The following is a 14,546-nucleotide window of genomic DNA, read 5'->3' as shown; positions in this document are numbered from 1 at the left end:
TATGCTTTACTACCACTATATATGATGTTAAATATTTTATGATTTTTGCATTGTGTATATATTTGTATTGTATTGTTTTATATGCCTTCAACCCCTTGGGGTAAAATGTGCATTTCATTAATAAATAAGCATTAACGTGTCCATTTCCTAAACAGTGTTCAACCCCCAAAACGTGTTCATATGTTGTCACTCTACGCCCAATAATGCCTAGCCGTAATGTGTAATACACTCGAAACATGTCCTTTTCATAATTGCCTATCATCTCCTTATTTTGAAAATACCCAATGTGTCCACTTTTACTTATGATTTATGAAAGTGATTCGTTATCACGTAAGGGTAGCCTGGAATGCCCTATAAGGGACAACCATTTAATTCTAAGGAGGGGGAGGTGTTGTAAAATTTAATGAAGACAGAATATTTATTTTCAACTTAAAAGCGACCATATTATTTATTTTGACTCAGACCATGGTCAAAGTATTTATTTTTTTGCTTGTTCAAATTGTGACGCAAAAACTACCCCCCCCCCCCGAATCAAATGGTCGGCCCCTAAACTAATTCAGTTTTTATGATACAGATCACTTCTTGGTAGAATATACATTGCATTGCCATGATTGTGATATCACAATATAATAGCATCACAATCAGGGCGGATCAAGGGTGCTATGCAAGGGTAATTCAAAATGGCAAAATGTTTTTTTAGTCAATTTTAAGCAAACAATATATATGTTTTTCATTTAAAGGACTCTCTATGCTCCCTTGCATTAGCCACTGCCCATATGTTCTAAACTATTGGTAAATTTTTACGAGTAGGGTTGTATTACTGGGGACGTTGATTTACGTCCAGTGGCAAATATTTAGTGCATATTCAGGACCAGAGCAAATTTATAGTTTATTCAATTTGAATGTGTTTTATAAATGTCACTGTAGGTTTTTTCTATTATCCTTTATGTGACTTTTTGGACCATCTCTGGTGTTTAAGAATATATGTCGATGGATTAGTTTATTTGTTACTTTATATTCAAAAAAACAATTTTGCAATTGAAAATCTATGCTTTACTTGTTTTCAAGGATCCAATCATTCAAAGTCAAATCCTAAATTTGGTTCTACATCAAATAAATCATCCTATAAGCAGACAGAGTAAATACAATTAATATATTAACACCCAGTGTAGCTAACTTTTCCGAATTCCGTCTATCTTCTATAGGTATATAATTCCTTAACGTGATGTTTATCTATTGTTCGTTCTTATCGAGGCTGCAAAATATAGAAAAATATTCAATTACCGTTTAAATGTTATGATAGCTATATAATGAGTTTAAGATGCTGCGTACGTGATGTTGAAACGGAATACCAGCATACAAAGGTATAAAGGATTCATTATCTTTCTGTTTACAAATTTCCGTTCATTATTGATATCGCTAGCTTGGAAATAAGTTTTAAAGGAGGATGTAATGGGAGATTTTGAATAGTATACGTCAATAAAATAAAGAAATATATGGCCTAGGGTTTGGACATATGTCTATTTTTTAAGACCGTTTGTTGATCTCATATGTTTTGTTTTACATATTTCAGTCTGCTGATGCTGTCACAATGACAAGATTGTGGTAAACCAAAACCTTCTTTAAGGAACAAAAAAAAAAAAAATATATACCTGTGTGTGAATACATGTGTGTGTGTGTATTAGTTAAAATGTAAATCTAGGTCAGCAGTATCTCGAGTGAGCAAAGGTAAATTACCAGTCATTTGCATTGCACGAGGTATACGGTTAGTGACGCTCGTAGAGCAATAACTCCTTACCCGACCAGAGCCTAATAACTCATCGACGCATTCAGAGCTAGATTCATATTTCTTAGTACGCATGTTTTTCTGCCCATGTTTTGGGACGTTTCGTCCCCGAGGGTATCACCAGCCCAGTAGTCAGCACTTTGGTGTTGACATGGATATCAATTATATGGTCATTTTAGTCAATTTTTTGGAATTTTGGGTCCTCAATGCTCTTCAACTTTGTACTGGTTTGGCTTTATAACTACTTAGATCTGAGCGTCACTGATGAGTCTTAGGAAGACGAAACGCGCGTCTGGCGTATTAAATTATAATCCTGGTACCTTTGATAACTATTGGTGCAATTCTTTCGCTTTTTATCATTTTCGTTTTAGCCATTCTGTCGTCTGTACTCATCTAATTTAGTAATTTAGATTGTCTAGTTCTTATTTTCTTGTTATTCCTTTAAATTATTTTCCTAAATATTCACTCTATTGGTAGGGCAGTAGAAATATCATTCCGAACTCAAATTTAGGGAGAAAAAAAAAATTGGTGCGATAGGAATTATTTTCTTTGAAACCACTAAGAAAATGTATCAGACGAATCATATCGAAAAAAAAATCCTATTTATAAAAATATTTTATAGCAAATCATTGTTGCATTTTTATGAAAATAAAGACAAAAACACCGTGGCAATCATGCCTGTCATAAGGATTCCTATCAACGAATATGGATATAAAACACGTTTGTAGGTGTAATACCACCATTGATTTTCCCCTATTAGTTTTTGTTAAATTTGCACTTTTCAAAAAATTGTGCAGAATTTATCTTTGTTTCAAATAAAGAAATACTTAGCATGAGTAACGTTTTATCCAGTCCAGTACTATAGACAAAATTTCATATAACATTTCATTGCATATAAGAAAATAACCATCACTGGAAGTTAAACAATCAAAATTTCACCCTTTTCTTTCCTGTGTACAAGCTTTAGTAACCATGTAACCTCAAGTTTCCAAAATATTCTATAGAATCACAAAATAAAAAAAAATAGTCCTTTGAAACACCCAAGATATATGTTTATGATTCAGAATTTTTTTACTGCAATGAAATGTAGGATTAATTTCCTACAACTGTCAAATTCAAGGGAATGATTTTTTTCGACCCTTTTTCGTATGCAACCGGATGTGACGTACTATGATTTGGTGTTATTACACCTGTAAAACGTGTGATAATTCCGAAACATTTTATTATTACAATATAAAAATATGTAAAAGTAATTTATAAGTGTTAAAATACTGTCAATACACATTTGTTTTACACGAATATATAAAAAAAAACGAAGTATAACATTTCCAAACACAGGCATTTAATAAAAATTTATAAAATATTGTTTTTAATTTCGTTTGAACAATAATTCAAACATTTTCAATGAATTTGTGAACATAACATAAGACATTAAAAAGAAATAAGAAATAGCAATAATGCCTTCAGGAACCTCAATTGAAACATTTTGCTGACGTAAATGCTTCAAACTAACAGGATACTTTTAAAAGGAATTAATTAGATGTGACATTTGAAATGCATCCTGTTGAACATTCTGCAAATAGCATGTATCAGAATTAAAAACCATACAAAATGTTATTTTCCAACGTAGATTAGGAATCCTTGTCTGGAACCCGTTAAATTATGGTTCATTACAAAAAAACCAACAGTGAATCTTATACTTAACAATAGCTTTAATATCCTTATCATTGTTAGAATGAAGAGTGAGTTATTCTCAATGCTCCGAACTATATGGAACAAATTGAATAGATACCAGTATATTAAAAATTAAAGAGTTAATTTTAAATTCATTTTTGATTCGTCAAATCTCAGTGATTTAATGACAGGAATATCTGTACAGTTACCATACAAACAATTTTCCATAAATATTGCAGACTTCATAATCGTATGAAACAAAAGACTCTAATAAAATAGAAAACAACCATGGTTTACAGTACGATTCCCTATATGCATGTTGCATACGTCGTACTTGGATTATCGTCATGCTCAACCAACGGACTTCTTATATGGATTATATATCGTAAAACACGTCTTCGCACGAATAGTAACATAATCATTGCCAGTCTATCAATCAGCGATTTCTTATTAGGAGCGACAATAGCACCCGTAGAAGTAGCCCATACACTACTGACAGACTTGACTATTGTTGGGTATGGTTGCCTAGCACACCAGGTCGTGATGATATATATACCACTTGTGTCAATACTTCATTTACTGGTAGTTGCATTGGAACGATTTGTGAAAATTGTGTACCCGCTTCGTTATGTTATTATTATAACAAAAAATAAAGTTGCCGTTTTGATTGTCCTTGCTTGGACTTTTCCACTGTGTGTGTCTGTAGTACCCTTTACAACTTCGGACGTGTTTTCTTCCGGAAACACTTCCGACCAATCATGCTCTACGCTTGATCTACTTTCTTGTCCTTATATTGCATTTGTTTTCACAGTAATTGGCGTTACCTGTATAATAATGATTGTCTTATATGGCATAATATTAAAAATAGCCTGTCGTCATGCCAAGGAAATTCGGTGTATAAACGTTCGAATCTGTAAGAAGAAAAGCACTAACAGCATAAGAGAGTTGAAAATAGTTGGTGTATTAATAGTAACTGTCGGTTATTTCATAATATCATGGACACCTTTCACTGTTGCTGTTTTTGAACAATGCATATCTTCCGGATATCCGTTATACTGGTATCCTGTTGTGTTTCTTGCTTATTTCAATTCTACAGTTAATCCAATGATTTACGGAATAGGAAACAGGGACCTGAGAATGTCAATGATGGAGTTATGTTTTGGTAGAAAGCATAATGCACAAATTCCTAGTAACTTTACAAAAGTTACAACAATTGCACAATACGAGGATTCCGCTGGACATACAGCTTTTTAACTTAAAGTTTGTAATAATGTGGCACATATTGCTAAGTTTATTTGATAAAATGTAAAATGACAGGATGAAGCTAACGGTGCAGCCGTATTGTTTTATTGCTGTGCTTAAGCTTTAACCCGGAGCATGTGGAACGAAGACGCCGGGATTTTTTTTTACAGAACAAAACTATATTATCATAAGCAACATTTTTACATGGATTTTTTCGAAATATTATTGAAGAAATATGAGAATATTAATTTTAAGACACAGTTCTGTCTGTACCTGTACATGCACTCTAACGCTGCGGAATATTGTTTTCATAGAAATAGTGGATGATAAACTTAAATTCCAATACCATTTTGTTCACTCAGTGATATAAAGCTTCAATGGACAATTCAAAAGAATAGATAACCTAACTGGCAGATTAATACTGAAACAATAACGAATAATTATGGTACACAGCACAAACGACTAGTGGCTCGTGACCTTGGACATGCGGAAAAGAATGTGACTGTTTTGGGAGCACTCAACCACCACCTTACTAGAAACAGTGGTGTAATAACAAAACGCACATAAGAATAAATCAGGTTGAAAGTGCTTGCCTCATCAGATATCTACTGAGTACATTAACCACTAACCATGCTATCGTCACGTACAACGTACTGATTTAATCTGCTTGTAATGTTTTGATATTTAATAAATTATTTTCATTTTGAGATTGATAATGGCAGCCTAGTAAAACTGTTTTTACTTTGTTTAACAAAGGTAATATATGTATTTATTAAATAAAGCTGGGATGATTGGTTTACATGATTGACTTAAACCACAGTTTTACATTTTTGTTTTAATTGTAATTAAAAGAAATATACGGTTGCGACCTCTAAATAAACTCATCATAGATACTTGGATTGAAATTTTGTACGCCAGGCGCGTTTCGTAAAAAAATACTCATCAGTGACGCTCGAATCAAAAAAGTAAAAAGGCCAAACAGAGTACGAAGTTTAGGAGCTAAGAACAGGTTTACTTTTTTACATAATTGATGTAGTAGTACTTCGAATCCACCAGGATTTAACTATATTGACTGAGTTGTTGTTCCTATTTAAGATAGTAATTATGGTGATTCAATTTGTACCGTCTTTTGGCAGAATTAACTTTTCATGGTTAATGAATGACAGTGTAAGAGAGGCTAAAAATACCAAATTGACATACAAACTCATTAGTCGAAAACAATCTAACAATGCCATAAAAAAACAAACAAAGAAAAAACACCAAAAGACAAACACCAGAGACAATTAATAAAGGAAGTGAATATAAGCACCACCTGGTCACCCATCATACGTACGACCTTTAACAATAAGGTAAACTCATACCTGAATGTATAGGCTATTAACACATTTAATAATTCATATCGATGCTTGATATAATGTTTCCCTCATTTACGATCGTTTCCTGCTCCACCATCTCTCCCTTTACGAAATGATATCTTGTTGATTCTGCCGTCAATGTGTTTGTTGAAAAGGACATAAATTTGAAGAGCGAAAGGACATAGATTTGTGACGTCTATGGCGCAATATGAAAAAGAGACACTGATTTGAGAAAAGGACATAAATTTAAATATTGAATTAAATAGTATATACTGTCATATTTAACAAGGGATATTTTCAATAAAGACGGCCGAGTTTTCCAAAAAAAGTGACGAAAACTTTTCCAAAATTAACAGACATTAGGTGTTGATAGATTTATAAAATTTATATACGTTTCCACAATATTTCAGGCGAACATTTTACACTGATATATCCGAAGCTTTAATCCTTTATTATCTTAAAGAAATCATAGTAAATTTTCTAGCTGAATAACTATGAGATGTTTGCAAGAACAATTTTCCTTAAAATAACTTATTTGATCAGTCGTTCATATCAAGTCAGGATGAATTCCCTGATGGTATTTTACCTAGTTAGTCATACATCATGCCATTGAATTTGGTTTTAAGATAAAGGAAGATTTGTATGAGTAAATGTCAATTTATAGTATTAGACTGCAGGTGTCCTATTTTTAAAACAATTACATTGAATAAGGAACATGCAAATCATTGAAAGTTCAAAATACGAAAATTATGATTTTCTCTATGATCAGCTGATGATTTCGATCATTATTGTTCAAACACGAACGAGCACAATAATGTTACGTAAACATTTTAAGAACAACCTAACTTATACCACTACTATTTTGAATTTGTTTACCTAAATGCCCTTTGACTCTATATAAGTATATGTCCCAAATTCGTAATCTATCGACTGTATATCAGACAAACGTCTTATAAGAACTTTACAATATCCAGAATTTCATGTCTTTTGAACGCCATGTTAGCTACCTGAATATCATTACTTAGTATTTGTTTCTCAGGTAATACATATATTTAGTAATTTGTCATGGAACCAAAATGATACTACCCAGAAATAACTAATTAGAAATCACGCAGTAACCATTCGGTCAAGATTAAGTTATCCGGCAAATGTGTGCCTTTTCAATTGTCAAATTAGCCACATAAACAGTGTATTAATGTATATAGAATTTAGTTTTGTAATGTTTCACCATGTAACAAGTAACAGAAGATTAACATAATCTAATTACCTTAGCATGTTCACATCGTCTGAAATTAAACTGAAATTGAAAGTAAAGGTCATTCACGTCGGTTTGTAAAACGCATGTTTTCGACATCAAGTATCGGTTCACGAAATAATTTTTTTAAGTCATGCTTGATGCTCACTTTAACAAAGAAAGAACTTAAATTTGCCAATGTTTTTATGCAGTGCATTAGCATTATAAACTTTTATTTATTTTCCTACGACTTCCTATTACACGACATATAAAAGTTAGGAGATGTGGTATGACTGTCAATGCTTCACTTATCACATCTATTATAATACATATTATGGCCTACAATAATGAGCAAATCACATACCGCATAGTATGCTCTAAAAGACCCTGGAATGAAAAAATGTGAAACTATTCAGGTAAGAAAACAAACAGTATGAATAATTCGAAAACAATCAACAAAATACAATATGGAAGATAGTAACTGACAGCAACCACTGAAATACAAGTTCAGTTGTTGGGAGAAACACTTAAAGAATGTTGGAGGTCAAACATGTTTGGAGCGCCCAAAACTTGTTTGAGGCAATTCTTTTCCTTTATAACAAACTAAGTCCCCTTAGATTAATTCACTCCCTTAAACTGTCATACTATTGTAATAAGAACAATTACTCTTCGGAAAACATCTTTCGAAATGCAAAAGATAATAAAGGTGATACGTGTTTGTTCAATGCCTTCTCAACTATTAATTTATCTTAACCAGTGTTTGCTAGAACGTGGAGTAATCCTAATTGTGCTCCTGGTAGAAACACCATTGTTCATCTTTTTGAATGGAAATGGTGGGATATTGCAGCAGAATGCGAGAGATTTGTTGGACCATACGGTTATTTTGGCGTACAGGTACGGCTGAAATGTACAAAAAAATTAAAACAAAAACCCAAAAGGATAACTGCAGACAAATCTTGATATATTTCAGGAGTCTTTAAATTTAAAAACATTCATTTTGAAACAAATATTTAGTTTTAGACAGTTGCAGTTGATCATAGCAAATTTGAGAAAAGAAGTCCTTAAAGATTAAATAAACAGCATTTTCAGTACAGTATCAGACAAATGATCTTTTTGGAAAATAAAACAAATATTTCTTTTACTGCCTTTTTTGTAGGATTGGTTTCTTATTGAATTTCATATTATCATCTATATATTTACAAACATGTTTGGCTTCGAAGGGTTGTTTTATTTGGTGTATTAGTTTTTTAATTATGTTTATATATTGACATTTTCTACCGTGTCTGGATTTGTATGGCAGAAGAATCTAACACATTTTCGTTCAATTTGGAGTTCGTGTCATTTCCTAATTAATAATAATAATAATAATAATAATAATAATAATAAAAATAATAATAATAATAATAATAGGATAACTATTATCATGATAATGATAATTTGAATAATAATAATTTACTAACAACTAGTTATGATTATAATAAATCAAATGAAGAAAGTTAGATATTTTACTTCTTATATATTATGTTATATAGATACAATGGATAAGCGTGGATTCTTGAAAAAGAAACCATGAGCCCGGAGGGCGAATGGTTTGTTTTTCATGAATCTACGCTTATCCATTGTATCTATAACTTAAACTATTGTGTTAATTTCTTTTCAAAATTAAAGCCTTTTCTTAATTAGAAGGTATTGTAAGTGAGTTTAAATAACCATGTTATCGTGTCCAACGATGCATTGATAAATCTCAGATCACAATTAATTGGTTAACAAAATAAAAACATAATACATGTAATACTTCTACCTTTAAAGATCTTTATATTACCAGGCATATGAATATAAACAAAATAAGACATATTCGAAATTATTTCTAATAAGATTGAAAGATGAAATGGGGAACGTGTCAAAGAGACAACAACCCGATCAAAAAGCATATATAAAGTATATATAATAAGTATGTTATCGAAATTTTTCTAGCACTCTAGTCACATCACGATTTTCTCGCATAGGAATTTGCGAACAAACCTTTGTTAAATTATGTAGTAAAACAGATGAAACCATACTATATTTATAAAACAAAAATTGACAAATAGAATGTAATCATTTTTGTTTCAAACATTTGAAATAGCCAATAATAATTAAAAAAAACCGGTAAAACTCGCTATTATTTCAAAAATATCCACTATAACATGCAAAGTTAGAAAAAAACCAGGATAATTTAAGAATTGGAACAACAGAGAGAATACAGGGATTCGAACCTAAACCGACAAATCCCTATCTTTAACTCATTGATTTTAACCATGCTAACCTCGCGGCAACCAACTCATACTATACAACTGCCTATTGTGTCTATATAAAGGTACAAGCCCTGTGTGTCCGATGAACCGATGTATATCAGATGTTCATTTAAATATATAAAATAGACATCTTTAGTGTAACCCATTGGTAGCCGGGAGGTTTCGTCGATGTGTTGATGTCCGTCACGCATAACAGATTTCAAGGAAGGGTTCGACTCCCAGTGAAGGCATATAAAATTACAAAAATTAAAGGTAAGTTTTTAAATTAATTCCATTAGTGAACAGAAATCAGTAAATTAGCCTATTCAGCCTTAATGAAATTAGGCACACAAAGTAAACAATTTAATATAATTTGGTGAGTCAATTTCAGCGGCAGATTTAGGAAGCGTTGATTCTAGAAAAAGAATCTACGGTAAATGAATAGGCTGACGTCACCACAATGGTTTAAATTGACAAAATAAAGGACCCACTTCGGTAGACTCATATTTGTTTCATTTCTGTCAGTGATGATGTAAAGATAGTTTGTCTGTAAGAAATATTAAGTGCATAAATCCACACAGACTGTCTAACCTTTTGGAACTAGTTTTAGTATTGATATCAATAATGTGCATTTAGATAGGTACAATCTAGTACAACTGATAAACCTAAATGAGAAGGAACATAAGTTTACCATTTCATCAAATTCAATACAGTTTTTAATTGTAATGTTATGAATGGAAATAAATGTAAACGTTGAGTTACGATCAAACAAAGAATTCACGGTCTACTACATCACCTAAATAAATTGAGTTTTAAAGGTATCAGGCAGATTTGACAGGTGATTGCCTTAGTGATGTGTACTGATTGGTGAGCTAATATAGGAAAACAGGATTTATCTAATAATTGATTGTGAACTACCTTTCAGTAAAAGAGATATACCAGAGCGATATTCAAAATCATAAGTCGTTAGCAAACTGACAATGACATGACAAAAAAAAAAAAAAAACAGAAGACAAACAACAGTACACAAAACACAACATATAAAACTAAGGACTGAGCAACAAGGACACACCAAAATCGCGGGGGTGATCTCAGGTGCTCCGGAACTGTAAGTAGATCCTGCTCCACATTTTGTACCCGTCGTGTTGCTCATGTGGGTATTAATTTTTCTCATTCGAGATATAGTTTAGACAATTGGAACATATTTGTCGTCATCTGTGAAACAGATAGTCCATAACGGTCAACCAACTTGTGATGGCGTACAATCGACGGAATTGTTTCAAGTACTTGTACTCTTTACACCAGTTCTCAGTGTCTTTTGTTCTTTTTGTCATTTTTTTTCTGCTTTGTTTGGATCTTATGTGTCAAACCCTTTTAAAATGAGTTTTTAGTTTGTTCTTATGTTATGCTATTATTGTTAAAGCACAAATTGGACCGTTCCAATTTTGTCATGTCAAGGTTTATTTTGCCTAATACTGTACTATACGGTACGATTTTTTGACATATTGTAGTAGGCAGCACGGAGAACTAAACTTGCTTACATTCAGTTGTGTGGTCTCTGGTGAATTTGTATCTCATTTGACGATGATATAACATCTGTTTTTTTTTTATATCAATACTTATTTGAATCTTTATGTAGAACAAATGAAATAACTCCTGTCGGTTTTTGTTCTGCAATCTAAGTTCAGTACCTGTGGTCCTTGTTTGTCAACAATTAAATCTCTGAAAATCAGTTATTTCTTTATTAATAAAAAAAACATCAAAGACTTGTTAATAATGAATATCAACAGATTGTACATTTAAGACTTATGAACTTGAACAATTGTTTTCCAGGTTATACGTACTGGTAAAACGTCAGAAAATATAATTAATCAATTTGTGTTTTGTTGGAGATCTGATCGAAACTTGTTATATTTAAATTTATAATTAGATTAAAACATCTTTTCTTAACGTATTGTGTCACTAGCCTGTCAACACGGAAGATGTCAGTTCGAACCCTACACGACTCATATTTTAGTTGACTAGGATTGTCAATTTTCCTACTAAAGGTCGGTGGTTATCTCCGGGCACTACGGTTTCCTACAGCAATACAAAACTGACCGCTACAAAATACCACAGTAGTGGTGAAAGTGGAGTTAAGCATCAATCAATTAATCAATCAATCAATCAATCAATCAATCAATCAATAAATCAATCTTAACGTATTGTTATATTTTTATGATGCATTAAGGTTTCTCCGCCAAACGAGAATCGTGTTGTGACATCACCAAATCGACCATGGTGGGAAAGATACCAACCTGCTAGTTATAAATTAGTCACAAGAAGTGGTAACGAGGCTCAGTTTACTGAGATTGTATAAAGATGTAATAAAGCTAATGTGAGGTGAGAAAATTATTAAGCTAATTGTAACTATCTTCCAACATTCATTTGCTCTTATAAAGTATCATTAAACCTGTAGGGCTTGTCGTTTGCTATTACAAATTTATCTTATAATGAATGAGACATAAACCGTCAAACATAAAAAAAAAGAGGTCAACATACGGTGTTGTTTGGTTACTATATGATATATGTAGACTTAAAATTGTCCTGCATTGATAGTGTAAAACCTTCAAAAAATAAATTGTAAATCAATGACCAAATGATAACATGGATGAATATGCTAGTTTAGCTACAGGCCTTACACTAGTTACAACCTTGAATGTCATTATCAAAGGCTAGTTGATCTCTCGGGTATTTCTTAACACGATGGTTTGAATGGCAGTATACCATACTATCCATACGAATTATTAAAGGAATCCATATACATGCGGAAGTAACTTGCCTTTTTTTTTGCCTTTTGTGTTGTTCATTTCTTCTATGTTAAGGAATATCAAACGAAATCAAATATATTGCGTTCTTATTGAGCAAACTGTTACAAAATCAATATATCTAAATTTAAATTTCATCTAGGATTTACGTGGATGCTGTAATAAACCATATGACAGGAGCCGTTGGGCAAGGAACAGGAACAGGCGGATCCCACTGGGATGGTGGCGCCCTGAGTTACCCAGGCGTTCCTTTTTCATCGTGGGATTTCAACGGAAGAAGTGAATGTTATTCTGGAGATTTGAATATACATAACTGGAAACAAAGATGAAGTACAAAACTGTCATCTGGTGTCCTTGACAGACTTAAAACTAGGAAAAGAATTCGTAGAAGCAAGATAGCATAATATATGAATCACCTTATCTCCATAAGTGTTTACTGGTTTCCGGGTGGATGCTGCTAAACACAGGTGGCCCGGTGATCTACAAGCTATATATGGACAGCTTCACGGCTTAAATTCACAGTATTTCCCTGGTTTCCCGAGACCCTTCCTTTTCCAAGAGGTAATTGATATGGGCGGGGAAGCTATCAACGCATCGGAATACACAGGATCTGCACGTTGTTACGAATTTCATCTTTGAAATTAAACTTGCGCAAGTGTTCAGGAGACAGAAGGCGGCGAAATATTTACGGACCTGGGGAGAGGCCTGGAGTATGCCAAAAACCACTGACGGTGTCGTATTCATTAATAACCATGACAACCAGAGAGGTCATGGCAGGGGAGGTGGGTACAACTAAAATGTATATTTATTATTCGTAAGGAACTGAACGCATTTCATTTGAATCAAATAAACATTTTACACAAGTTATGAATTTGGAGGAAACATATATTGTATGAATGTGTTTCAGGTCTGGTCTGTCTGTTCTGGATCAGATTTGTCAATAGGTCTGCAGCAGTCCTCAAATAACAAACCTAGGTCTGGTCTATCAAAAACGAAGTTAACTTGCATGTTTGCTTAAAATTTTATAAGTTATTCCGAATTTGAACTAATTAATTTTTTTACATCTTCAAATTCATTCAAACTGTTAAGATTAATTAAATACTATACAATATAAAACACAAAATCTAAGGAGACGTGGTTTAATTGTTATTGAATCAGACGACTATCCATACAAATCTAAAGACAACAATGTGAACAATTACAAGTCACATTACGACCTTTAACAATGAGCAAATCCCATATTGGAAACCCAGGTTTGACAAAATTAAAACATATAAAATGGCAACAGCCTTCATGTTGGCACATCCTTATGGTTTCACAAGAGTAATGAGCAGTTTCAGTTTTTGCAGGTGATCTTTATTATATATCTACATGCATGTGTTCCATTATTCATTCTTCTAATAAGTAATTATAAAGAAAAGTTAAGGGTTGTGTACTTAAATCCCTAGACTAGCATTGACCACAGTTTTATTACATTGTAAATTGATGCTGATTAGACTATATGTTCTAATTAATATTGCATTTAATAAAAATAAGGACGTCAAACTAAGTCATTGACTTTTACCCCCCCCCTCCCCCCCCTGAAAAAGAAAGAAAAAAAACCCAAAAAATACAACACATCACATGTCGAAATATGATTTGAGCTTTGGTGTCGAGGAAAAAAAAAGTTTACTATGCCGAAGGTAAATTTGTTCACATATTTTTATTACTGAATAGAAAATAAAAGTTACAACAACTATGTGTAATTTATCTTGTATAATATTCTTTCGAGAAGGTAGCCCTTATTTTAGTTACATAAATTTTCTAAATCTTTGGTAAGTTTGAATCAACCATTTTTTGTTTTCTAAAATAAACTCTTGTCTAACAGATTATTTAACTTAGTTGCACGCATAAAAACATTGTTGCAACTGATAATACCAGACTCATCACTTACTTAACCATGGTCTAGCCAACAAAATAGTAATTAACGAGTTTAAACTTTCTTAAAAGATACGGTAAATAAATTACATCAACATGAAGCGATTTTACATGTTATAGTTTATCGGGTCTTGCATACCCATACTTATCTTTCGTTTGTAATCTTTTCTTATATCCGGGACATGTTCCTATTTCCAATGTTATGTATCACACGGGATGGTAAATTTTGCATCTCACGGGGACGAGGCATTTATTATA

General features: G+C 32.4%; 1 pseudogene; it reads left to right on the top strand.

The window, feature by feature from the left end:
- Positions 1 to 4,488: 4,488 nt before the first annotated feature.
- Positions 4,489 to 13,724, top strand: LOC127726125 (alpha-amylase-like; annotated as a pseudogene).
- The last annotated feature ends 822 nt before the right edge of the window (positions 13,725 to 14,546 follow it).

Source organism: Mytilus californianus, unplaced genomic scaffold, assembly GCF_021869535.1.
Source record: "Mytilus californianus isolate M0D057914Y unplaced genomic scaffold, xbMytCali1.0.p SCAF_16, whole genome shotgun sequence".
NCBI lineage: Eukaryota > Metazoa > Mollusca > Bivalvia > Mytilida > Mytilidae > Mytilus > Mytilus californianus.
Note: the sequence above shows the minus strand (reverse complement) of the source record. Positions and strands in the feature narration are given on the sequence as shown.